The sequence below is a fragment of the Rutidosis leptorrhynchoides genome, chromosome 4, assembly GCF_046630445.1.
Source record: "Rutidosis leptorrhynchoides isolate AG116_Rl617_1_P2 chromosome 4, CSIRO_AGI_Rlap_v1, whole genome shotgun sequence".
Classification (NCBI taxonomy): Eukaryota; Viridiplantae; Streptophyta; class Magnoliopsida; order Asterales; family Asteraceae; genus Rutidosis; species Rutidosis leptorrhynchoides.
In genome coordinates, this window is record NC_092336.1 from 582,171,041 (window position 1) to 582,198,521 (window position 27,481).

The following is a 27,481-nucleotide window of genomic DNA, read 5'->3' on the forward strand; positions in this document are numbered from 1 at the left end:
GCCTAACACTATCATTCCTCACTGGCCAAGTCCAAAAACTTCAAAGAAATTCCAAATTAATCCCTAATCACTAAGGTTACTCTCATGGGTCAACATCTTGATTATAGCCTTGAAATTAAAATTTTTCAAATTTTTACCACCTAGGCCATTAAAACCATTTAAGATATAAAACCTTTAAACAACAAACATTTTTTTTTTCAAGCTAAGCCAAATGTAAATGTGCAAATTTCCTTCCTCCCCCCCACACTTAAATCATGCTACGTCCTCGTACGCATGTTAAAAAGTTATGTTAGCTTAAAGTGAGGAAATTAAACAAGGAGAAAGAAAAAGAACAATATTACCCGGGATTAAAAAGCAACTTCCCAAATACCACTCGTGACAATTACACCAATCTCCCAATTCATCACACAACATGTTCCTTCCATCCAATTTATTCTTACAAAACAAAAACAAAAGAAAACATAAAATCTAACTAGCCCATTTTCGGAGGGATCCCGCTTTAAACCACCCGATTCTCTTGGGTGGACGAGTTTTGTCTCGTGAGGGTTTGCAGTGAACATACCCACAAAGTTCATTTATTTAATAAATATAAAGAAAAATAATATATAAATAGATTAAAGAAGACTTACAAACTCTACACATAGTTTGTGCAGTTTTATTTTCGAGTCGTGCACGCGACTCTTTTGCCATATCAGCTAATTCCAGGACTGTAAAAGGTTACTCCTTCCCTCACTTTCTGAGAACCTTCACTATCTCTAACTTTCCTCAACTTAGAATCCAACCACACATCATTCTCCTTAACCACATGCATTAACTCAAACAATTTATCTTTTTATTTAGGAGACAAGTTACACACAAGACGGTTGCTCAAACTTTCATCTCCTCTACTCCTAGCATCATGGACCCTTCTATGTAATTTCCTCATGGAACGATCAAGCACTGGGTCATCCTTATCGTCCTCTACCTTATCATGCGATCTCACAAAAATATGTGGTGGATTTTCCTCGTCTCCCCCACACTTAGGTCCCCCAAGATCCTCTAAATTTGAAGACACCTCATAATTAACTCGAGAATTCACCTTCACATTCTTATTCTTTTTTATCTTGTGACCTCCAAACCTTTCAACAAGTTTTTCTACGGTTCCTCCAATTACTTTGACTACTCCCCCATCGGATTCTTTAGACTTTTCAAGTGTATCAACAAGCCCATTCGGAACACAAAAATTATTCATTTTGTTATCACTAAATACATGTTCATTTGATTTTCTCATTGATGGTGGTCGGTAGGGTCTAATCATTTTCGGGGTTACCAAATGTTCATTCTCTTCACATTTAGAAACTTTTTCATCTACCCCAACAAATGTGGATACTGCCATCACGGTTTCTTTTATCGGTAATGAAAAGTGGTGCTAATAGACGAACTCAACTTAGTTTCAAGAATTTGACTCAGATTTTTCAACTCGCGCTCAAGATTTTGGATCGACTCTTGTTGACTCATCAAAATTTCTGCATTAGTTCTTATTTGAGACTCCATGAATTCACTGGTCATACCCTCTTCACTAAATTTCCTTACATCCTCTTTCTCTTTCACATCCGGTGCATACTTTTGAACCTGTTCATGGTTAGTATCCAACACAAAACAATCCTGGACATTTGGTGTATGTAATGAATTAAAAATATTAATCCTTGATCTCTTATTACCAAAAGAAATGTCCATAACCCCGGTTCTACAATTGATAAGAGCATCAATTGTAGCCAAAAATGGACGACCAAGAATGATCGTCGGTTGGGTCTCCCTAAAAGTGGTCTCAATGTCCATGACTATAAAATCTACGGGGTAATAAAAGTCCTCAACTTTCACAATCACATTTTCCAACATACCCCTTGGAGTTCTCATTGACCGATCCGCAAGTTGGATGATAATATCAGTTTGTTTTAAAGTTCCCAACTCGTATCGGTCAACAAAACTTGATGGAAGTATGTTAATACTAGCCCCCAAATCCAATAAAGCCTTTTTGACATTAACATTACCCACGGTCACAGCTATCAATGGGGTTCCTGGATCTTTAAACTTAGGTGGAAGTGTACCCGAGACAACCGCACTTAGGTGCTCGGTTAACTCCACCTTCTTAGGCAAGTTTGCCCTTTGCTTTCTCTTTTGAGTGCAAAGGTCCTTCAAAAATTTAGCATAAGAAAGAACTTGCCTAATAGCATCAAGAAGGGGTAAATTTATTTTAACCTGCTGAAAAGTTATCCTCTTGTTGTGGTCCCTTCTTCCCATAAGGGAATTGGTTCGGGGACTCTAGGGCCTTGGGAAATGGGACGGTTTTTGATTCCGTCTCCACTTCCTCGGTCTCATTAACAGTTGGTTTGGTCAATTTCACCCCCTCCCCATTGTTATCACTTTTACTTACCTCATCCTCATCAAGAACAATAGGAGACTTACTTGACTCTGGTTGCTTTACCTCTGTTTCTCCAACTTTATTATCATACTTTTTCCCTCTTCTCAAGGTACCTGCCATATTAACACTATGACCCTTTCCTTGCTCTTTGTGATTTGGATTCAAAACCGTGTAGCTTGGAATGGTTCCCGGTTCCCGATTACCCTTACTTTCCGCAACATTACCTATCTCCTTGGCCAAAGCACCAATCAACTTATTTTGTACCTCTATTATCTTTCGCATTTCGGATATGAACGCATCCATCTTAGCATCCGAGCTAGGTGGTTGGTTGAATGAAGTACTAGTTTGGTTTTGGTTGTGGTTTTGGTTTTGGTTCTGAGGTTGGTAATTGTTTTGGTTTCGGTTGTTAGGGTAAGGATTTTGATAGTTTCGTTGGTAGTTGCCTTGATTCTGAAAATTACCCTGATTTTGGAAGGTGTTTGGTACCCTAAGTTGGTTCCCATGGTTAGCATTCAGCGCGTTGTTATTACTCCAACTAAAATTCGGATGATTTCTCCAACCTGGATTATATGTGTTAGAGTATGGATCAAACCGCCTTCCCTGAACCTCATTAACTTGCTCTTCCACCATTTGCTGATTTACTGGTGGAATCCCATTTCTGCATCCGTATGCATAATGAGAAGGATCTCCACAAATCTCACACACTTCCTGTACCTGCGAAACATTACAAGCAAGACCCTGGTTTGGGCTGTTAAATATTAGCATTTTTAAGTCATCCAACTCTTGCTCTAAATTCCTAGATGAGCTTCCCGAGTCAGAAACATGGTTTACTCGGGAAGTACTAGGTTGCTTACGACTAACTGAAGCTTGGGTCTTTGACCCCTTGCTCAACTGTTCAAAGAAGGTCCACTCTTCCTCACTAGGTCGAGTTAAAAACGCCCCCCCACTAGCGGCCAAAAGAAACTGCCTGTTTTGGGAATCTAGACTATCATAAAAAACTTTTACCAATTCCCACTTGGGTATCTCATGATGTGGACACGCCCTAAGTAACTCCTTCAGACGCTCGTATGCTTCATGAAATAGTTCACCTGGTAACTGTTTAAAAGACTTAATTTGCGTACGCATATCTGAAGTTTTACTTATGGGATAGAATTCTTCTAAAAACCGTTTTTTCATTTCCGCCCAAGTATTAATACTACGGGCGGGCAAGGAGAGAAACCATCTTTTTGCTTTTTCCTTAAGTGAGTAAGGAAATAATCGGAGACGTACCTCATCATCAGTGAAACCGTTTACCTGATTAGTAGCACAAATCTCATTAAATTCGGTGATATGTTCGTATGGTTCCTCATTAGCCATACCTCGGTAGGTTGGCAAGATCGAAATCAGTTGAGGGCGGACCTCAAATCGTCGGTTGTTTCCTCCTGCCTGTGCAGGATAAACAATGGGTGAATGATCCTCAAAATCACCCGGTTGGTAGTAGGTATCTACTCCCCTTGGTTGGTCAGCCATATCGTCGCGTTGCTCAAAAACTTCCTCTTCAGTATCGGAATCTGACTTAGGAGAGTTTGGTGGAACAATTGTATGTGACTCTAACTGTGCTTGACTTGATGCTGAAGCCACTGTTGAACCCTTAAGAATTCTTGAAGCTTTTCGATTAGCTTTTGCTGATTTCTCGATTTCTAAGTCTAAAGGTTTAAGATTTTTGTCTCCCAAACTCAGAGTTTGCATACACTAACCTGAAATGAAACAAAAACAAAAACACCGAGCGTAAAACTGACAAAAATAAGAATAAACAAAACAATATTTTTGGATTTTTTTTTTGGTTTTATGATTTTTATGGTTTTTGTAATTTAACAAGAAAGCAGATAAAATAAGAGCTTGCAAATCAAGCGCACACCTCCCCGGCAGCGGCGCCAAAATTTAATCGATGTCGAAGGGTCAATCAAAAATAGCCTAATTACTCTAACTTAGCTAGGGTAAGCAGGATTCTTTCCACGGGAAGTTATGGTCAACAAGCAAGCAATTTCCAGAGTTTGTTGTTTGTGATTAACTAACTTAGCTATAAAACTACTTAGATTGATTACTACTTAAATTTAAACTTAAACAAAAGTGCAATTGAAAATGTTGAAATGTAAACAATGAAAGTAAAACCTTTATCCTTTCACAATCCCAATCTAACATGTATTCATTCAAACAAGTATTAGGTTTACCAAATGTTGATCAAATCTCATAGACAAGACTTTTTGAGTTCATCAATTCTATTATCTTGGGTTTAAACTATGTAACCTAGGCAATATGTCTTTTTCCCTAATCTAATTAACACTAAGTTGGATCAAGAACACACTGTTAAATCACAATAATTTAACTTGCAATAACAAAACATAAAACTTGCATTAATCAACAATTGATTTGGTTCACCATATCATAATCCAAAAGTATTAAAACATCACAAACCACATAATCTTGAATGAAATCATACATATTTTAATTGTTCATGGAAAGGATAAAGTTAAGAAAAACTAGCCAAACATGTTGGTGATGATGATCATGGAGATTCTTGAAGATTGCATGATGAACAACACCTTAATCCTAGCTTGAATCCTTGAACAATGATGATTGGAGAGTGTTTTGATGTGTTTGAGAGTGATCTCTGGTGCAAAAACTGATGGAAAAAAGTCTAGCTTCGTAACCCTAGAGCTCTCCTTAAATAGGGGTTAGGAAACTTCATCCAAAAGCTAATTTTCGTATTTCCCGGAATCTGGAAATTTGTACTGGCGTAATTTACGCCCAATCTGGCGTAAATTACGCCTTTGTTAAATTGCCTGGGCGTATTTTTACGCCCCCAAATGATTTTTTTCCTGATTTCAAACTTGCATTGGCGTAATTTACGCCATATCTGGCGTAATTTACGCCCATATTTGCACTGGCGTAAAAAGCTGGCGTAAAAACTTGAAAGCTGGCGTAATTTACTCCAGTGTAAAAATTCTGATTTTTCCAACTTTTTCCAGAACTCGACTTTAAATGCCGTTTTCTCGCCTTTTTGCACTAACTTCTTTTCTCACCTATAAAACACAAAACCACATCAAAGTATCTCATTTTTCACTCAAATATGGTTACTTTCACGTTGTTAAACATAAACGATCGTGTCAACTAAGGACCGATCAGTACTGTTGGTGCCGGTGATGTTGCTGAAGCTGGTACATTTTGCACCATATTCTCCGAATTGATTATTCGAGCGCGAAGTTTGTTGACTTATTACTCCAGGATAATTGTCGATCAGAACGAGCGGATGAATAACGTTCAGAATTGTGGATAGAATATAATCTTGTCGAGTTACCCTGGAAATGAGACTGAAAATGGTGTCTCGAACAGGTTCGCCGGTAAACGCTTTAGGTTCATTGTCAAGAGGTGAATTCGGTTGGTGGAAGGGATTGCCTTCTGCACGTTTCCATTAATTAAGTCAACTACGAACCCATCAGATGAATTGATAATGGCTGATTGGTTGATTCATGCCGATGACGCTGTTTTCGGAGCTTAGGTGAACATCTATGTCGGAATAGCTGTCGGAATAACTATCGGAATAGCTATCGGAATCTGAGGGACTCGAACTAGTTACAGGATTCATCTCGTACGATCAGATGAAGGATTTTCGATAAGAAATAGATTATGGGATGTAGATTAGTACCCTGCAATACATAATTTACATATAAATATATAATTCTAAAATCCCATAAGTTACGGAGGAATCTACGGAAGTTGTCAGGAAAAGTTACAGTAACAGATACGCTAAGATATGAAGTAGCAGATACGCTAAGATATGAATTTTGTCTATACACTATTCATGCAGTCAATGCAGTAAAACGTGTCTAGACTAAGAATGATAAGTAATTGATTCTCTAAGAATGATAAGAAGGTAATTTTTGACACAAAATGATAAGCAAAACTTTTGATATGCAGACACGGTCGAAGTCCAGACTCAATAATTCATCCTAACGGCTTATCAGTTAGACACACTAATGCAGACATGGTTCGCTAAGACCACCGCTCTGATACCAACTGAAATGCCCCATCCTAATCCATCCAGACGAAGTCCATATCGATTATAAACCATTCACAAAAGTTGATTACATCGCGAGGTACTTGACCTCTATATGATACATTTTACAAACATTGCATTCGTTTTTGAAAAGACAATCTTTCATTACATCGAAAGTTAACGGCATGCATACCATTTCATAATACATCTAACTATAATTGACTTAATAATAATCTTGATGAACTCAACGACTCGAATGCAACGTCTTTTGAAATATGCCATGAATGACTCCAAATAATGTCTCTAATATGAGCTAATGCATAGTGGAAGATTTCTTTCATACCTGAGAATAAACATGCTTTCAAGTGTCAACCAAAAGGTTGGTGAGTTCATTAGTTTAACATAAATAATCATTTCCATCATTTTAATAGACCACAAGATTTTCATTTCTCATAAACATATGTCCCATACATAGAGACAAAAATATCATTCATATGGACTGAACACCTGGTAACCGACATTCACAATATACATATAAGAATATCCCCATCATTCCGGGATCCTCCATCGGACATGATATAAATTTTGAAGTACTAAAGCATCCGGTACTTTGGATGGGGCTTGTTGGGCCCGATAGATCTATCTTTAGAGTTCGCGTCAATTAGGGTGTCTGTTCCCTAATTCTTAGATTACCAGACTTAATAAAAAGGGCATATTCGATTAGATAATCCAACCATAGAATGTAGTTTCGATTACTTGTATATATTTCGTAAATCATTTATAAAAGCAGCGCATGTATTCTCCGTACACCATTAAGGGTTCTCCTTCTTCTCGTACAATGCGAATTGCATTTTTATAACATACGATCTCTGCTTTCACCCTCTTCAGCCAGTCCATGCCAATTATTACATCAAAACTCCCTAACTCCACTGGTATCAAATCAATCTTAAATATTTCGCTACCCAGTTTAATTTCTCGATTCCGGCATATATTATCTGCTGAAATTAATTTACCGTTTGCTAATTCGAGTAAAAATTTACTATCCAACGGCGTCAATGGACAACTTAATTTAGCACAAAAATCTCTACTCATATAGCTTCTATCCGCACCCGAATCAAATAAAACGTAAGCAGATTTATTGTCAATAAGAAACGTACCCGTAACAAGCTCCGGGTCTTCCTGTGCCTCTGCCGCATTAATATTGAAAACTCTTCCGCGGCCTTGTCCATTCGTGTTCTCCTGGTTCAGGAAATTTCTAATAATATGGCCCAGTTTTCCACATTTATAACAAACTACATTGGCATAACTTGCTCCGACACTACTTGCTCTGCCATTACTCGTTCCGACACCATTTGTTCCTTTCGTTCTGTTAACCCCTGGTCCGTAGACCTCACACTTCGCCGCGCTATGACCATTTCTTTTACACTTGTTGCAAAATTTGGTGCAAAACCCCGAGTGATACTTTTCACACCTTTGGCATAGCTGCTTCTGATTGTTGTTGTTGTTGTTGCGGTTGTTATTGTTGTTGAGATGATTGTTGTAGTTGCTGTTGTTGTTGTTGTTGTTGTTGGGCCGTTTGTTGTAGTTGCGATTGATGTTGCGATTGTTGGGATAATTGTTGCGATTATTATTGTAATTGCTGTTGTTGTATTGGTGATTCTTATCACCATATTCCTCCCACTTTCTTTTGACTTGCTTCACATTGGCCTCTTCAACCGTCTGTTCTTTAATTCTTTCTTCAATCTGGTTCACTAGTTTGTGAGCCATTCTACATGCCTGTTGTATGGAGGCGGGCTCGTGTGAAATTATATATTCTTGGATTCTTTCCGGTAATCCTTTCACAAACGCGTCGATCTTCTCTTCCTCATCTTCGAACGCTCCCGGACACAATAGGCACAATTCTGTGAATCATCTTTCGTACGTGGTAATATCAAATCCTTGGGTTCGTAACCCTCTAAGTTCTGTCTTGAGCTTATTGACCTCGATTCTGGGACGGTACTTCTCGTTCATCAAGTGCTTGAATGCTGACCACGGTAGTGCGTAAGCATCATCTTGTCCCACTTGCTCTAGATAGGTATTCCACCATGTTAACGCAGAACCTGTGAAGGTATGCGTAGCATACTTCACTTTGTCCTCTTCAGTACACTTATTTATGGCAAACACCGATTCGATCTTCTCGGTCCACCGTTTCAATCCGATTGGTCCTTCGGTTCCATCAAATTCCAAAGGTTTGCAGGCAGTGAATTCTTTGTAGGTGCATCCTACACAATTTCCTGTACTGCTAGATCCAAGGTTATTGTTGGTATGTAGCGCAGCCTGTACTGCAGCTATGTTTGAGGTAAGAAAGGCACGAAATTCCTCTTCACTCATATTCAAGGTGTGTCGAGTAGTTGGTGCCATTTCCTTCAAAATAATCAAATGGAACAAGTTAATCATACAGAATATTAAGAGTAGTTAATAGTATTTCGTAGCATAATATGAACTCATTTATAAAAGCTTTTTCTTCATATTAGCGTTTTATAAGTTTAAATTCGGGTAGTACCTACCCGTTAAGTTCATACTTAGTAGCTAATATACAATTCAACTACTACAATTCTATATGAAAAACTGATTATAATAATATTTCACGTTCAAACTTTTATACAATATTTTACAAACTTACAATACCGCTTATTTTACATAAAGCATGAAATATAGCACACAATAACTTTGATACAAGATAGTAGTGAAGATAATTCTAGCTAGTACACAAGTCGTTCAGCAAAGGCAATAAAGACACGTAATTCATACGTCCAGAAGCAAGTCATGCATTCTGGTTTTACTAGGACTACTTCTCATCCTTGGTCTTGTGGAACATAACCGTTATGGCCGTTGATAAGACAGCGTGTTGTAACGTCGTCAAAGGGACGAGGGTTACGTAATGTCCAACAGTCCCGTAACAATCTAAAAACCTCATTTCTTACCCCAATTACTGACTCCGTTACTTGTGGGAACGTTTTGTTTAATAGTTGTAGCTCGATGTTCTTGTTCTCACTTTGGTGAGAAGCGAACATTACTAACCCGTAAGCATAGCATGCTTCTTTATGTTGCATGTTAGCCGCTTTTTCTAAATCATGAAGTCCTATATTCGGATACATTGAGTCAAAATAATTTCTTAACCCGTTGCGTAAAATAGCATTTGGGTTCCCCGCAATATAGGCGTCAAAGTAAACACATCGTAACTTATGGGTTTCCCAATGTGATATCCCCCATCTTTCAAACGAAAGTCTCTTATAAACCAAGACATTCTTGGAACGTTATTCGAATGTCTTACAAACTGATTTCGCCTTAAATAGTTGTGCCGAGGAATTCTGACCGACTCTAGACAAGATTTCATCAATCATGTCTCCGGGTAGGTCTCTTAAAATATTGGGTTGCCTATCCATTTTGTGTTTTTAAACTGTAAAATAGACAAGTGTTAGATTCATGTAAAAAAGTACTTATTAATACAAGCAATTTTTACATATATCATAAAGCATAAGCACACTATATTACATATATTACACCACATGAATACAACTATCTTATTCCGACTCGCTCATTTCTTCTTCTTCGGTTTTGGTTCGTTTTGCCAAGTTTCTAGGGATATATGATGTTCCCCTAATACGAGCCGTCGTTTTCCACATTGGTTTAGAAAAACCTGGTGGTTTTGAGGTTCCCGGGTCATTGTTACAACTTAAGGGCTTCGGGGGTTGACGATACATATAAAGTTCATCGGGGTTGGAATTAGATTTCTCTATTTTTATGCCCTTTCCCTTATTATTTTCTTTTGCCTTTTTAAATTCAGTTGGGGTAATTTCTATAACATCATCGGAATTCTCGTCGGAATCCGATTCATCGGAGAATTAGTAATCCTCCCAATATTTTGCTTCCTTGGCGGAAACACCATTGACCATAATTAACCTTGGTCGGTTGGTTGAGGATTTTCTTTTACTTAACCGTTTTATTATTTCCCCCACCGGTTCTATTTCCTACTCCGGTTCCTCCTCTTCCGATTCTGATTCTTCTTCCGGTTTCGACTCTTCTTCCGGTTCCTCTTCGGGAACTTGTGAATCAGTCCACGAATCATTCCAATTTACATTTGACTCTTCATTATTATTAAGTGAGTCAATGGGACTTGTTCTAGAGGTAGACATCTATCACATAATATCAAACGCGTTAAGAGATTAATATATCACATAATATTCACATGTTAAAAATATATAGTTTCCAACAAAATTTGTTAAGCAATCATTTTTCAAGTAAACACGGTCGAAGTCCAGACTCACTAATGCATCCTAACAAACTCGATAAGACACACTAATGCAAAATTCTGGTTCTCTAAGACCAACGCTCGGATACCAACTGAAATGTCCCATTCTTATTGATTAAAAACGTTCCATATTAATTGATTTCGTTGCGAGGTTTTGACCTCTATATGAGACGTTTTTCAAAGACTGCATTCATTTTAAAACAAACCATAACCTTTATTTCATAAATAAAGGTTTAAAAAGCTTTACGTAGATTATCAAATAATGATAATCTAAAATATCCTTTTTACACACGACCATTACATAATGGTTTACAATACAAATATGTTACATCGAAATCAGTTTCTTGAATGCAGTTTTTACACAATATCATACAAACATGGACTCCAAATCTTGTCCTTATTTTAGTATGCAACAGCGGAAGCTCTTAGTATTCACCTGAGAATAAACATGCTTTAAACGTCAACAAAAATGTTGGTGAGTTATAGGTTTAACCTATATATATCAAATCGTAACAATAGACCACAAGATTTCATATTTCAATACACATCCCATACATAGAGATAAAAATCATTCATATGGTGAACACCTGGTAACCGACATTAACAAGATGCATATGTAAGAATATCCCCATCATTCCAGGACACCCTTCGGATATGATATAAATTTTGAAGTACTAAAGCATCCAGTACTTTGGATGGGGTTTGTTAGACCCAATAGATCTATATTTAGGATTCGCATCAATTAGGGTGTTTGTTCCCTAATTCTTAGATTACCAGACTTAATAAAAAGGGGCATATTCGATTTCGATAATTCAACCATAGAATGTAGTTTCACGTACTCGTGTCTATATTGTAAATCATTTATAAAACCTGCATGTATTCTCATCCCAAAAATATTAGATTTTAAAAGTGGGACTATAACTCACTTTCACAGATTTTTACTTCGTCGGGAAGTAAGACTTGGCCACTGGTTGATTCACGAACCTATAACAATATATATATATATATATATATATATATATATATATATATATATATATATATATATATATATATATATATATATATATATATATATATATATATATATATATATATATATCAAAGTATGTTCAAAATATATTTACAACACTTTTAATATATTTTGATGTTTTAAGTTTATGGTTGTTCCGAAATATATAGAGTGTCTATGGTTGTTCCGAAATATATATAGATGTTTCGACATGATAGGTCAAAACATTGTACATGTGTCTATGGTATCTCAAGATTACATAATATACAATACAAGTTGATTAAGTTATGGTTGGAATAGATTTGTTACCAATTTTCACGTAGCTAAAATGAGAAAAATTATCCAATCTTGTTTTACCCATAACTTCTTCATTTTAAATCCGTTTTGAGTGAATAAAATTGCTATGGTTTCATATTGAACTCTATTTTATGAATCTAAACAGAAAAATTATAGGTTTATAGTCGGAAAAATAAGTTACAAGTCGTTTTTTTAAAGGTAGTCATTTCAGTCGAAAGAACGACGTCTAGATGACCATTTTAGAAAACATACTTCCACTTTGAGTTTAACCATAATTTTTGGATATAGTTTCATGTTCATAATAAAAATCATTTTCCCAGAATAACAACTTTTAAATCAAAGTTTATCATAGTTTTTAATTAACTAACCCAAAACAGCCCGCGGTGTTACTACGACGGCGTAAATCTGGTTTTACGGTGTTTTTCGTGTTTCCAGGTTTTAAATCATTAAGTTAGCATATCATATAGATATAGAACATGTGTTTAGTTGATTTTAAAAGTCAATTTAGAAGGATTAACTTTTATTTGCGAACAAGTTTAGAATTAACTAAACTATGTTCTAGTGATTACAAGTTTAAACCTTCGAATAAGATAGCTTTATATGTATGAATCAAATGATGTTATGAACATCATTACTACCTAAAGTTCCTTGGATAAACCTACTGGAAATGAGAAAAATAGATCTAGCTTTAAAGGATCCTTGGATGGCTTAAAAGTTCTTGAAGCAGAATCATGACACGAAAACAATTTCAAGTAAGATTTCCACTCGAAATAAGATTGTTATAGTTATAGAAATTGAATTAAAGTTTGAATATGATTATTACCTTGTATTAGAATGATAACCTACTGTAATAAACAAAGATTTCTTGAGGTTGGATGATCACCTTACAAGATTGGAAGTGAGCTAGCAAACTTGAAAGTATTCTTGATTTTATGAAACTAGAACTTTTGGAATTTATGAAGAACACTTAGAACTTGAAGATAGAACTTGAGAGAGATCAATTAGATGAAGAAAATTGAAGAATGAAAGTGTTTGTAGGTGTTTTTGGTCGTTGGTGTATGGATTAGATATAAAGGATATGTAATTTTGTTTTCATGTAAATAAGTCATGAATGATTACTCATATTTTTGTAATTTTATGAGATATTTCATGCTAGTTGCCAAATGATGGTTCCCATATGTGTTAGGTGACTCACATGGGCGGCTAAGAGCTGATCATTGGAGTGTATATACCAATAGTACATACATCTAAAAGCTGTGTATTGTACGAGTACGAATACGGGTGCATACGAGTAGAATTGTTGATGAAACTGAACGAGGATGTAATTGTAAGCATTTTTGTTAAGTAGAAGTATTTTGATAAGTGTCTTAAAGTCTTTCAAAAGTGTATGAATACATATTAAAACACTACATGTATATACATTTTAACTGAGTCGTTAAGTCATCGTTAGTCGTTACATGTAAATGTTGTTTTGAAACCTTTAGGTTAACGATCTTGTTGAATGTTGTTAACCCATTGTTTATTATAACAAATGAGATGTTAAATTGTTATATTATCATGATATTATGATATATAATATATCTTAGTATGATATATATACAGTTAAATGCCGTTACAATGATAATCGTTACATATATGTCTCGTTTCGAAATCATTAAGTTAGTAGTCTTATTTTTACATATGTATTTCATTGTTAATACACTTAATAATATATTTACTTATCATTTAACATAATTAACCAAGTGTATCAATATCTTAATATGATTCATATGTACCTAGTAAGACGTTGTTATAACGATAATCGTTATATATATCGTTTTCGAGTTTCTTAAATTAATAGTCTCATTTTTATGTATATAACTCATTGTTAAAATACCTAATGAGATACATACTTATAATAAAATCATGTTAACTATATATATAACCATATATATGTCATCGTATAGTTTTTACAAGTTTTAACGTTCATGAATCACCGGTCAACTTGGGTGGTCAATTGTCTATATGTAGGGGTGTTCATCGGTTCGGTTTTCGGTTTGTTCGGTTTATTCGGTTCGGTGTATTCGGTTTTGAAATTTTTTTAGGCAAAACCGAAAACCGAACCGAAAACTGAATTCAAAGTTAAAACCGAACCAAACCGAAAACCGAATTCAAATTCGGATTCGGTTTGGTTTTCGGTTAAAACCGAATATTATGAAAAAACCGAGAACGTTGGTAGTTTAATTGTGGCGTTACTGATGTCTTAGTTATTTATATCCTAAAACAATGACGTATTATTAAATTATCAAGAATTCGATGATTTATTAATATTTATAGCTTAATTATGACGTTTACTGTTTCTGTTATTAAGAAGAAGAACATAATAATTTAAGGAACATAATTATAATGTGAGCTACCAAATCTTCATATGGGTGAGAATATATTTTATTGATTGAATCCCAAATTATAATGACACTAAAACATAAATATACAAATTAAATATATAAAAATTTTGAATTCGGTTTTGAAATCGGTTTTCGGTTAAACCGAATTCAGAATTTTCAAAACCGAAAACCGAACCGAAAACCGAATTCAAATTCGGTTTCGGTTTGACGCAATCCGAAAACCGTTTATCAAATTCGGTTTGGTTTTTTTCCGGTTTGGTTTTGGTTTGGTTTTCGGGTTCCACGGTTTCAAACCAAATACTGACCACCCCTATCTATATGAAACCTATTTCAATTAATCAAGTCTTAACAAGTTTGATTGCTTAACATGTTGGAAACACTTAATCATGTAAATAACAATTTCATTTAATATATATATAAACATGGAAAAGTTCGGGTCACTACAGTACCTACCCGTTAAATAAATTTCGTCCCGAAATTTTAAGCAGTTGGAGGTGTTGACGTATCTTCTGGAAATAAATGCGGGTATTTCTTCTTCATCTGATCTTCACGCTCCCAGGTGAACTCGGGTCCTCTACGAGCATTCCATCGAACCTTAACAATCGGTATCTTGTTTTGTTTAAGTCTCTTAACCTTACGATCCATTATTTCGACGGGTTCTTCAATGAATTGAAGTTTTTCATTGATTTGGATTTCGTCCAACGGAATAGTGAGATCTTCTTTAGCAAAACATTTCTTCAAATTTGAGACGTGGAAAGTGTTATGTACAGCCACGAGTTGTTGAGGTAGATCCAGTTGGTAAGCTACTGGTCCGACACGATCTATAATCTTGAATGGTCCAATGTACCTTGGATTTAGTTTCCCCCGTATACCAAATCGAACAACACCTTTCCAAGGTGAAACCTTAAGCATGACCATTTCTCCAATTTCAAACTCTATATCTTTTCTTTTACTGTCCGCGTAGCTCTTTTGTCGACTCTGGGCGATTTTCAATCTTTATTGAATTTGGATGATTTCCTCGGTAGTTTCTTGTATTATCTCCGGACCCGTAATCTGTCTATCCCCCACTGCACTCCAAAAAATCGGAGACCTGCACTTTCTAACATAAAGTGCTTCAAACGGCGCCATCTCAATGCTTGAATGGTAGCTGTTGTTGTAGGAAAATTCTGCTAACGGTAGATGTCGATCCCAACTGTTTCCGAAATCAATAACACATGCTCGTAGCATGTCTTCAAGCATTTGTATCGTCCTTTCACTCTGTCCATCAGTTTGTGGATGATAGGCAGTACTCATGTCTAGACGAGTTCCTAATGCTTGCTGTAATGTCTGCCAGAATCTTGAAATAAATCTGCCATCCCTATCAGAGATAATAGAGATTGGTATTCCATGTCTGGAGATGACTTCCTTCAAATACAGTCGTGCTAACTTCTCCATCTTGTCATCTTCTCTTATTGGCAGGAAGTGTGCTGATTTGGTGAGACGATCAACTATTACCCAAATAGTATCAAAACCACTTGCAGTCCTTGGCAATTTAGTGATGAAATCCATGGTAATGTTTTCCCATTTTCATTCCGGGATTTCGGGTTGTTGAAGTAGACCTGATGGTTTCTGATGCTCAGCTTTGACCTTTAGACACGTCAAACATTCTCCTACGTATTTAGCAACATCAGCTTTCATACCTGGCCACCAAAAATGTTTCTTGAGATCCTTGTACATCTTCCCCGTTCCAGGATGTATTGAGTATCTGGCTTTATGAGCTTCTCTAAGTACCATTTCTCTCATATCTCCAAATTTTGGTACCCAAATCCTTTCAGCCCTATACCGGGTTCCGTCTTCCCGAATATTAAGATGCTTCTCCGATCCTTTGGGTATTTCATCCTTTAAATTTCCCTCTTTTAAAACTCCTTGTTGCGCCTCCTTTATTTGAGTAGTAAGGTTATTGTGAATCATTATATTCATAGATTTTACTCGAATAGGTTCTCTGTCCTTCCTGCTCAAGGCGTCGGCTACCACATTTGCCTTCCCCGGGTGATAACGAATCTCAAATTCGTAATCATTCAACAATTCAATCCACCTACGCTGCCTCATATTCAGTTGTTTCTAATTAAATATGTGCTGAAGACTTTTGTGGTCGGTATATATAATACTTTTGACCCCATATAAGTAGTGCCTCCAAGTCTTTAATGCAAAAACAACCGCGCCTAATTCCAAATCATGCGTCGTATAATTTTGTACGTGAATCTTCAATTGTCTAGATGCATAAGCAATCACCTTCATTCGTTGCATTAATACACAACCGAGACCATGCTTTGATGCGTCACAATAAATCACAAAATCATCATTCCCTTCAGGCAATGACAATATAGGTGCCGTAGTTAGCTTTTTCTTCAATAACTGAAACGCTTTCTCTTGTTCATCCTTCCATTCAAATTTATTCCCTTTATGCGTTAATGCAGTCAAGGGTTTTGCTATTCTGGAAAAGTCTTGGATGAACCTTCTGTAGTAACCAGCTAGTCCTAAAAATTGACGTATATGATTCGGAGTTTTTGGGGTTCCCCACTTTTCAACGGTTTCGATCTTTGCCGGGTCCACCTGGATACCTTCTTTGTTCACTATGTGACCGAGGAATTGAACTTCTTCCAACCAAAATGCACACTTTGAAAACTTAGCGTACAATTTTTCTTTCCTCAATACTTCTAGCACTTTTCTCAAATGTTCTTCGTGCTCTTGATCATTCTTTGAGTAAATAAGTATGTTATCGATGAAAACAATGAAAAACTTGTCAATTTATGGCCCACACACTCGGTTCATAAGGTCCATGAACACAGCTGGTGCGTTAGTCAATCCAAACGGTATAACCATAAACTCGTAATGACCATAACGCGTCCTAAAAGCAGTTTTTGAAATATCATCCTCCTTCACTCGCATTTGATGATATCCGAAATGTAAATCGATCTTTGAATAAACCGACGAGCCTTGTAGTTGATCAAATAAGTCGTCAATTCTCGGTAATGGATAACGGTTTTTGATGGTAAGTTTGTTCAACTCTCTGTAGTCAATACACAACCTAAATGTACCATCCTTCTTCTTGACAAACAAAACAGGAGCTCCCCATGGTGATGTGCTTGGTCGAATGAAACCACGTTCTAATAGTTCTTGCAGTTGGCTTTGCAGTTCTTTCATCTCGCTGGGTGCGAGTCTATAAGGAGCATGAGCTATTGGTGCAGCTCCTGGTACAAGATCTATTTGAAATTCAACAGATCGATGTGGAGGTAGTCCCGGTAATTCTTTCGAAAATACATCGGGAAATTCTTTTGTGACGGGAACATCATTGATGCTCTTTTGTTCAGTTTGTACTTTCTCGACGTGTGCTAGAACAGCATAGCAACCTTTTCTTATTAGTTTTTGTGCCTTCAAATTACTAATAAGATTTAGCTTCATGTTGCCCTTTTCTTCGTACACCATTAAGGGTTCTCCTTCTTCTCGTACAATGCGAATTGCATTTTTATAACATACGATCTCTGCTTTCACCTTCTTCAGCCAGTCCATGCCAATTATTACATCAAAACTCCCTAACTCTACTGGTATCAAATCAATCTTAAATATTTCACTACCTAGTTTAATTTCTCGATTCCGGCATATATTATCTGCTGAAATAAATTTTCCGTTTGCTAATTCGAGTAAAAATTTACTATCCAACGGCATCAATGGACAACTTAATTTAGCACAAAAATCTCTACTCATATAGCTTATATCCGCACCCGAATCAAATAAAACGTAAGCAGATTTATTGTCAATAAGAAACGTACCCGTAACAAGCTCCGGGTCTTCCTGTGCCTCTGCCGCATTAATATTGAAAACTCTTCCGCGGCCTTGTCCATTCGTGTTCTCCTGGTTCGGGCAATTTCTAATAATATGGCCCGGTTTTCCACATTTATAACAAACTACATTGGCATAACTTGCTCCGACACTACTTGCTCCGCCATTACTCATTCTGACACCATTTGTTCCTTTCATTCTGTTAACCCCTGGTCCGTAGACCTCACACTTCGCCGCGCTATGACCATTTCTTTTACACTTGTTGCAAAATTTGGTGCAAAACCCCGAGTGATACTTTTCACACCTTTGGCATAGCTGCTTCTGATTGTTTTTGTTGTTGTTGTTGTGGTTGTTATTGTTGTTGGGATGATTGTTGTAGTTGCTGTTGTTGTTGTTGTTGTTGTTGTTGTTGGGCCGTTTATTGTAGTTGCGATTGATGTTGCGATTGTTGGGATAATTGTTGCGATTATTATTGTAATTGCTGTTGTTGTTGTATTGGTGATTCTTATCACCATTTTCCTCCCACTTTCTTTTGACTTGCTTCTCATTGGCCTCTTCAGCCGTCTGTTCTTTAATTCTTTCTTCAATCTGGTTCACTAGTTTGTGAGCCATTCTACATGCCTGTTGTATGGAGACGGGCTCGTGTGAACTTATATCTTCTTGGATTCTTTCCGGTAATCCTTTCATAAACGCGTCGATCTTCTCTTCCTCATCTTCGAACGCTCCCGGACACAATAGGCACAATTCTGTGAATCATCTTTCGTACGTGGTAATATCAAATCCTTGGGTTCGTAACCCTCTAAGTTCTGTCTTGAGCTTATTGACCTCGATTCTGGGACGGTACTTCTCGTTCATCAAGTGCTTGAATGCTGACCACAGTAGTGCGTAAGCATCATCTTGTCTCACTTGCTCTAGATAGGTATTCCACCATGTTAACGCAGAACCTGTGAAGGTATGCGTAGCGTACTTCACTTTTTCCTCTTCAGTACACTTATTTATGGCAAACACCGATTCGATCTTCTCGGTGCACCGTTTCAATCCGATCGGTCCTTCGGTTCCATCAAATTCCAAAGGTTTGCAGGCAGTGAATTCTTTGTAGGTACATCCTACACGATTTCCTGTACTGCTAGATCCAAGGTTATTGTTGGTATGTAGCACAGCCTGTACTGCGGCTATGTTTGAGGCAAGAAAGGCACGAAATTCCTCTTCGCACATATTCAAGGTGTGTCGAGTAGTTGGTGTCATTTCCTTCAAAAAAGTCAAATGGAACAAGTTAATCATACGGAATATTAAGAGTAGTTAATAGTATTTCGTAGCATAATATGAACTCATTTATAAAAGCTTTTTCTTCATATTAGCGTTTTATAAGTTTAAATTCGGATAGTACCTACCCGTTAAGTTCATACTTAGTAGCTAATATACAATTCAACTACTACAATTCTATATGAAAAACTGATTATAATAATATTTCGCGTTCAAACTTTTATACAATATTTTACAAACTTACAATACCGCTTATTTTACATAAATCATGAAATATAGCACACAATAACTTTGATACAAGATAGTAGTGAAGATAATTCTAGCTAGTACACAAGTCGTTCAGCAAAGGCAATAAAGACACGTAATTCATACGTCCAGAAACAAGTCATGCATTCTGGTTTTACTAGGACTACTTCCCATCCTTGGTCTTGTGGAACATAACCGTTATGGCCGTTGATAAGACAGCGTGTTGTAACGTTGTCAAAGGGACGAGGCTTACGTAATGTCCAACAGTCCCGTAACAATCTAAAAACCTCATTTCTTACCCCAATTACCGACTCCGTTACTTGTGGGAACGTTTTGTTTAATAGTTGTAGCCCGATGTTCTTGTTCTCACTTTGGTGAGAAGCGAACATTACTAACCCGTAAGCATAGCATGCTTCTTTATGTTGCATGTTAGCCGCTTTTTCTAAATCATGAAGTCCTATATTCGGATACATTGAGTCAAAATAATTTCTTAACCCGTTGCGTAAAATAGCATTTGAGTTCCCCGCAATATATGCGTCAAAGTAAACACATCGTAACTTATGGGTTTCCCAATGTGATATCCCCCATCTTTCAAACGAAAGTCTCTTATAAACCAAGACATTCTTGGAACGTTCTTCGAATGTCTTACAAACTGATTTCGCCTTAAATAGTTGTGCCGAGGAATTCTTACCGACTCTAGACAAGATTTCATCAATCATGTCTCCGGGTAGGTCTCTTAAAATATTGGGTTGTCTATCCATTTTGTGTTTTTAAACTGTAAAATAGACAAGAGTTAGATTCATTAAAAAAAATTACTTATTAATACAAGCAATTTTTACATATATCATAAAGCATAAGCACACTATATTACATATATTACACCACATGAATACAACTATCTTATTCCGACTCGCTCATTTCTTCTTCTTCGGTTTTGGTTCGTTTTGCCAAGTTTCTAGGGATATATGATGTTCCCCTAATACGAGCCGTCGTTTTCCACATTGGTTTAGAAAAACCTGGTGGTTTAGAGGTTCCCGGGTCATTGTTACAACTTAAGGGCTTCGGGGGTTGACGATACATATAAAGTTCATCGGGGTTGGAATTAGATTTCTCTATTTTTATGCCCTTTCCCTTATTATTTTCTTTTGCCTTTTTAAATTCAGTTGGGGTAATTTCTATAACATCATCGGAATTCTCGTCGGAATCCGATTCATCGGAGAATTGGTAATCCTCCCAATATTTTGCTTCCTTGGCGGAAACACCATTGACCATAATTAACCTTGGTCGGTTGGTTGAGGATTTTCTTTTACTTAACCGTTTTATTATTTCCCCCACCGGTTCTATTTCCTCCTCCGGTTCCTCCTCTTCCGATTCTGATTCTTCTTCCGGTTCCGACTCTTCTTCCGGTTCCTCTTCGGGAACTTGTGAATCTGTCCACGAATCATTCCAATTTACATTTGACTCTTCATTATTATTAAGTGAGTCAATGGGACTTGTTCTAGAGGTAGACATCTATCACATAATATCAAACGCGTTAAGAGATTAATATATCACATAATATTCACATGTTAAAAATATATAGTTTCCAACAAAATTTGTTAAGCAATCATTTTTCAAGTAAACACGGTCGAAGTCCAGACTCACTAATGCATCCTAACAAACTCGATAAGACACACTAATGCAAAATTCTGGTTCTCTAAGACCAACGCTCGGATACCAACTGAAATGTCCCGTTCTTATTGATTAAAAACGTTCCATATTAATTGATTTCGTTGCGAGGTTTTGACCTCTATATGAGACGTTTTTCAAAGACTGCATTCATTTTTAAAACAAACCATAACCTTTATTTCATAAATAAAGGTTTAAAAAGCTTTACGTAGATTATCAAATAATGATAATCTAAAATATCCTGTTTACACACGACCATTACATAATGGTTTACAATACAAATATGTTACATCGAAATCAGTTTCTTGAATGCAGTTTTTACACAATATCATACAAACATGGACTCCAAATCTTGTCCTTATTTTAGTATGCAACAGCGGAAGCTCTTAGTATTCACCTGAGAATAAACATGCTTTAAACGTCAACAAAAATGTTGGTGAGTTATAGGTTTAACCTATATATATCAAATCGTAACAATAGACCACAAGATTTCATATTTCAATACACATCCCATACATAGAGATATAAATCATTCATATGGTGAACACCTGGTAACCGACATTAACAAGATGCATATGTAAGAATATCCCCATCATTCCGGGACACCCTTCGGATATGATATAAATTTTGAAGTACTAAAGCATCCGGTACTTTGGATGGGGTTTGTTAGACCCAATAGATCTATCTTTAGGATTCACGTCAATTAGGATGTCTGTTCCCTAATTCTTAGATTACCAGACTTAATAAAAAGGGGCATATTCGATTTCGATAATTCAACCATAGAATGTAGTTTCACGTACTTGTGTCTATTTTGTAAATCATTTATAAAGCTACATGTATTCTCATCCCAAAAATATTAGATTTTAAAAGTGGGACTATAACTCACTTTCACAGATTTTTACTTCGTCGGGAAGTAAGACTTGGCCACTGGTTGATTCACGAACCTATAACAATATATATATATATATATATATATATCAAAGTATGATCAAAATATATTTACAACACTTTTAATATATTTTGATATTTTAAGTTTATTAAGTCAGCTCTCCTCGTTAGTAACCTACAACTAGTTGTCCACAGTTAGATGTACAGAAATAAATTGATAAATATTATCTTGAATCAATCCACGACCCAGTGTATACGTATCTCAGTATTGATCACAACTCAAACTATATATATTTTGGAATCAACCTCAACCCTGTATAGCTAACTCCAACATTCACATATAGAGTGTCTATGGTTGTTCCGAAATATATATAGATGTTTCGACATGATAGGTCGAAACATTGTACATGTGTCTATGGTATCTCAAGATTACATAATATACAATACAAGTTGATTAAGTTATGGTTGAAATAGATTTGTTACCAATTTTCACGTAGCTAAAATGAGAAAAATTATCCAATCTTGTTTTACCCATAACTTCTTCATTTTAAATCCGTTTTGAGTGAATCAAATTGCTATGGTTTTATATTGAACTCTATTTTATGAATCTAAACAGAAAAAGTATAGGTTTATAGTCGGAAAAATAAGTTACAAGTCGTTTTTGTAAAGGTAGTCATTTCAGTCGAAAGAACGACGTCTAGATGACCATTTTAGAAAACATACTTCCACTTTGAGTTTAACCATAATTTTTGGATATAGTTTCATGTTCATAATAAAAATCATTTTCCCAGAATAACAACTTTTAAATCAAAGTTTATTATGGTTTTTAATTAACTAACCCAAAACAGCCCGCGGTGTTACTACGACGGCGTAAATCCGGTTTTACGGTGTTTTTCGTGTTTCCAGGTTTTAAATCATTAAGTTAGCATATCATATAGATATAGAAAATGTGTTTAGTTGATTTTAAAAGTCAAGTTAGAAGGATTAACTTTTATTTGCGAACAAGTTTAGAATTAACTAAACTATGTTCTAGTGATTACAAGTTTAAACCTTCGAATAAGATAGCTTTATATGTATGAATCAAATGATGTTATGAACATCATTACTACCTCAAGTTCCTTAGATAAACCTACTAGAAATGAGAAAAATAGATCTAGCTTCAAAGGATCCTTGGATGGCTTGAAAGTTCTTGAAGCAGAATCATGACACGAAAACAATTTCAAGTAAGATTTCCACTCGAAATAAGATTGTTATAGTTATAGAAATTGAATTAAAGTTTGAATATGATTATTACCTTGTATTAGAATGATAACCTACTGTAAGAAACAAAGATTTCTTGAGGTTGGATGATCACCTTACAAGATAGGAAGTGAGCTAGCAAACTTGAAAGTATTCTTGATTTTATGAAACTAGAACTTTTGAAATTTATGAAGAACACTTAGAACTTGAAGATAGAACTTGAGAGAGATCAATTAGATGAAGAAAATTGAAGAATGAAAGTGTTTGTAGGTGTTTTTGGTCGTTGGTGTATGGATTACATATAAAGGATATGTAATTTTGTTTTCATGTAAATAAGTCATGAATGATTACTCATATTTTTGTAATTTTATGAGATATTTCCTGCTAGTTGCCAAATGATGGCTCCCACATGTGTTAGGTGACTCACATGGGCTACTAAGAGCTGATCATTGGAGTATATATACCAATAGTACATACATCTAAAAGCTGTGTATTGTACGAGTACGAATACGGGTGCATACGAGTAGAATTGTTGATGAAACTGAACGAGGATGTAATTGTAAGCATTTTTGTTAAGTAGAAGTATTTTGATAAGTGTCTTGAAGTCTTTCAAAAGTATATGAATACATATTAAAACACTACATGTATATACATTTTAACTGAGTCGTTAAGTCATCGTTAGTCGTTACATGTAAATGTTGTTTTGAAACCTTTAGGTTAACGATCTTGTTGAATGTTGTTAACCCATTGTTTATTATAACAAATGAGATGTTAAATTGTTATATTATCATGATATTATGATATATAATATATCTTAGTATGATATATATACAGTTAAATGCCGTTACAATGATAATCGTTACATATATGTCTCGTTTCGAAATCATTAAGTTAGTAGTCTTATTTTTACATATGTATTTCATTGTTAATACACTTAATAATATATTTACTTATCATTTAACATAATTAACCAAGTGTATCAATATCTTAATATGATTCATATGTACCTAGTAAGACGTTGTTATAACGATAATCGTTATATATATCGTTTTCGAGTTTCTTAAATTAATAGTCTTATTTTTATGTATATAACTCATTGTTAAAATACCTAATGAGATACATACTTATAATAAAATTATGTTAACTATATATATAACCATATATATGTCATCGTATAGTTTTTACAAGTTTTAACGTTCGTGAATCACCGGTCAACTTGGGTGGTCAATTTTCTATATGAAACCTATTTCAATTAATCAAGTCTTAACAAGTTTGATTGCTTAACATGTTGGAAACACTTAATCATGTAAATAACAATTTCATTTAATATATATATAAATATGGAAAAGTTCGGGTCATTACAGTTAATATACTTAGTGAGATACTTACTCATCATAATCTTATGTCAACCATATATATATGTCTATATATATACCACAACATGTAGTTTTTACAATTTTGTAACGTTCGTGAATCGACGGTCAACTTGGGTGATCAATTGTCTATATGAAACTTATTTCATTTAATCAAGTCTTAACAAGTTTGATTGCTTAACATGTTGGAAACATTTAATCATGTAGATAACAATTTCATTTAATATATATAAACATGGAAAAGTTCGGGTCACTACAATCAGGATACCGAAAAAAGACATTTTACTCATTATTAATGTTCTCTTTGAACGTTTTCAATTTATATCTTAGTATTAGTTTTGTGTATGCATGACTTAGTATGGTATATATCATTTTAAGGCCTATTATTTCACTCGCAATGTAATTATATATAACCGGTATAAATTTGAATCTAATGTCACTTCATTAAACACGTTTTTTTAAATCATTATTATGCGCCACCAGATGGAGTACCATTTGGCGGCCCATAACCTTCGGTTTCAGATTGTGCTGAAATTCTCAAGATCGCCCTAAAAGGGCCGAACGAGCAAGACTCTCTGAACATGCTTGCCTTCGAGGTCGTCTAGATTCTGAAAAATACATCTTTCCTCGCAAAATCACACCACGCACCAAACACCACCGACTGTTCGTTGTGCTTGGTGTTTTGTGTCTTTGGCCAAAATGTTCGATCTATCGTATCTTTTGACTCGTAGCTCCGATTTAGTCACCGTTATTTTTCAAATCGTGTATTTTTTCGGGATCTATCCATTGGCAAACTGCCGTAGGCGGTTTGTCCCAAATATTTTTCGAAACAAGACCTTGAAAGCCTTCAAATTTGCCTTTTTTTGATTTTGACCGTTTTGAATTTCATTCATATTATTCCTTTTGTGTATGTATGACTTACAATGGTACATATTGTTTTAAGGCCTATTATTTCACTCGCAATGTAATTATGTATAACGCATATAAATTTAAATCTAATGTCACTTCATTAAACACGCTTTTTTAAATAATTAGCATGTGCTGCCAGATGTAGTACCATTTGGCGGCGCATAACCTTCGGTTTCAGATTGTGCTGAAATACTCGAGATCACCCTAAAATGACCTTAACATCATGACTCCTGGTTAGTGTCTTGACATCGAGGTCGTCAGGATGCCGAAAAAAAACACTTTACTCATTTTTAATTTTCTATTTCAACGTTTTCTATTTATATCTTATTAATAGTTTTGTGTATGCATGACTTAGCATGGTAGATATTGTTTTAAGGTCTGTTATTTCAATCGCAATGTAATTATGTATAACGCATATAAATTTGAATCTAATGTCACTTCATTAAACATGTTTTTTAAATCATTAGTATGCGCCGCCAGATGGAGTACCATTTGGCGGCGCATAACCTTCGGTTTCAATTGTGCTGAAATTCTCAAGATCACCCTAAAATGGCCGAATGAGCAAGAATCTCTGACGTGCTTGCCATTCGAGGTCGTCTAGATTCCAAAAAAGACATCATTCCTCGCAAAATCGCCAAACACCACCGACTGTTCGTGGTGCTTGGTGTTTTGTGTCTTTGGTCAAATTATTCTATCTATCGTATCTTTTGACTCGTAGCTCCGATTTAGTCACCGTTTTTTTCAAATCGTATATTTTTTTTGGGATCCATCCGTTGGCAAACTGCTGTAGGCGGTTTGTCCCAAATGTTTTTCGAAACGAGACCTCGAAAGCCTTCTATTTTGCCTTTTTTCGATTTTGACCGTTTTGAATATCATTCATATTATTCCTTTTGTGTATGCATGACTTAGCATGGTACATATTGTTTTAAGGCCTATTATTTCACTCGCAATGTAATTATGTATAACGCATATAAATTTGAATCTTATGTCACTTCATTAAACACGCTTTTTTAAATCATTAGTATGTGCCACCAGATGGAGTACCATTTGACGGCGCATAACCTTCGGTTTTAGATGATGCTGAAATTCTCGAGATCACCCTAAAACGACCCTAACATCATGACTCCTGGATAGTGTCTTGACATCGAGGTCGTCAGGATGCCGAAAAAAGACATTTTACTCATTTTTTATTTTTTCTTTGAACGTTTTCTATTTATATCTTATTATTAGTTTTGTATATGCATGACTTAGCATGGTATGTATCGTTTTAAGGCATGTTATTTCAATCGCAATGTAATTATGTATAATGGGTATAAATTTGAATCTAATGTTACTTCATTAAACACGTTTTTTTTTAAATCATTAGTATGCGCCGCCAGATGGAGTACTATTTGGCGGCGCATAACCTTTGGTTTTAGATTGTGCTGAAATTCTCAAGATCAACCTAAAACGGCCAAATGAGCAAGACTCTCAAAAGGTGTTTGCCATTCGAGGTCTTCTAGATTCTGAAAAAGACATCTTTCCCCGCAAAATCGCACCACACACCAAACACCACCCACTGTTCGTGGTGCTTGTTGTTTTGTGACTTTGGCCAAAATGTTCGAACTATCGTATCTTTTGACTCGTAGCTCTGATTTAGTCACTGATAATGCTAA

The 27,481-nt window shown here is 35.6% G+C and overlaps 1 pseudogene; it reads left to right on the forward strand.

Annotated features, from left to right (window-relative positions):
• The first annotated feature begins 3,422 nt into the window (after positions 1-3,422).
• Positions 3,423-3,536, forward strand: LOC139845742 (small nucleolar RNA R71; annotated as a pseudogene).
• Positions 3,537-27,481: the final 23,945 nt, after the last annotated feature.